Source organism: Agrilus planipennis, unplaced genomic scaffold (assembly GCF_000699045.2).
Source record: "Agrilus planipennis isolate EAB-ADULT unplaced genomic scaffold, Apla_2.0 scaffold280, whole genome shotgun sequence".
NCBI lineage: Eukaryota > Metazoa > Arthropoda > Insecta > Coleoptera > Buprestidae > Agrilus > Agrilus planipennis.
In genome coordinates, this window is record NW_020438973.1 from 36,336 (window position 1) to 38,267 (window position 1,932).

Below are 1,932 nucleotides of genomic sequence, written 5' to 3' on the forward strand. Positions count from 1 at the left end.
GGAGTAGAAGTAGACCTCGATTTTTTCAGTTTATTACATGTCGCAGTTTATTAAATCACATAGCTCTTTTCATTAAAAATTAAATAACTTGAAAACTATTGATTCCAAAAAATACGGACTGAACACATTGTTTTCCTCGTAAAAATCTCAAAAAATCGTACGCACCCTATCTGCGTTGTTATCGAATTATTTAATAAAAACCGAGTTGTGTGAGTAGATGGATTACTTTCTCTCTGCCTCTCTCCGCAGGCAGTAAGTGCAGCGGAAGAAAAATAGCGTTTAACGCTCTTTTGTAAGGAAGAGTTTTTCCATAATCTTCCATAAGGAACTTCGTTCTAAAAAGTAAATTTGGAATTTTTCTGAAAAATATTTGCTTATATATTACTTTATACTGGGAAGTTGACCGCGTGAACTTCACGATTCACTGATAGCACCCTAGTTTGCTATTATATCATTCCATTTTAATAAAATATATATAGTACCCTAAATACGTGTCTATCTGTGTATATAAGTCTATAAAGCAAGCTATTTGTAAATAAGCTCATGTATTTTCAATTTACGCTTATAATATCTCCTCAAATACTAAATTAAAGGCCTTTGTACGCCCCTATCCATTGAAATCTCGACTAACTTCCGGGTATCAGAAATTCACGATACGCCACTGCCGTAAAGTGCGAAATTCCACGCGTTCAAAATTGAAAAAGGGAGCCGAAATTATGAATCATTTCCTTCGATTATGCAATAACCCATTTTCGATAAAACATATGCCACCTTAGGACACTACTGCGCTTTTATATCATACTAATTTAAACTGACGTTGACTCTGGAGCGCTGGAAGTTTCTTCTCGGAATACAAACGTATAATTTTCAACAAATAAAAATTACATCTCCCCCCAAAGAAATTATTTTTCAACAATGAACTTTTACTGTTCTGACTCGGGTTTAAAGGCCGCCGGGTGTTGCAGTTACCTTCTTTGTATGGTGAGGATCTTCAAAAGTCCTTCCATCTCCGATGCTGTATGCATGTTGGTTATTATAGTTCATCAATAAAGAAACTTGTTTAAGCGATTTAATGTTTTTTTGGTCCTCATCCAATCTTCGAGAAAAATTTCTTGCAACATAAACTAGTTCGTTCTTCACTGTCCACCACCACTGATCCATTTAGTTGAAACAAGCTAATTGATAATGCATTTTTCGGAACTTCCGGAGTAGTTTCTTTCCTTCAAATTCAGGACGACTCCGATAACTTACTAATATTTCTTTGTGTACACTGGGATAAGGTTTTTTCCTATAAATGTTATTGCATTCAAAGTGATTGTCCTAGATTATAGATTTTTGACAAACTTTTTGGAATATTTCAAGTATTCTCAAAAGTCCGTCATGAGGTTTGTAAGATGTTGCTGTTCACCTCTATTTTCTCAGAGGCGCAGTAGTTTTTTCAACGTTCGTACACACCAGAGATGTATAAAATGGTTTTTTAAAAGTATTTAAATCGAAAATACAAATAGTGCGATTTAGAAAATACTACAAATGGCGCGGTAAACACCATCTGTAGCACGATGCTACATTTTAGGATTACGTATGCTCCAAATAAGGTCCACTTGTGTGGATAAATGGATATCTACTTACTGAAAATGAATCCCGGCGTAGCCAACCTCAACGTGATAGGCACGTTAGCTTAATCGAACAAAATAATTCGAAGTGGTCTGTATTCTGTCGAAACTGCCAGACGCGGATCGCGATTTCNATTCTCCCTTTTCTTTAATAGCATAATTTTATTTGAATAAATGATTTCTATTAGGCATGATTATTTTTAAAATAAATATTTTCATATGATGTAACTAGCATGACCCTGAAATTATGTAAGTAAAAAATTTTAAAATGTACTTAAAATCGGCTACAAAGTTAACAAAACCGATGACACTTTCATTG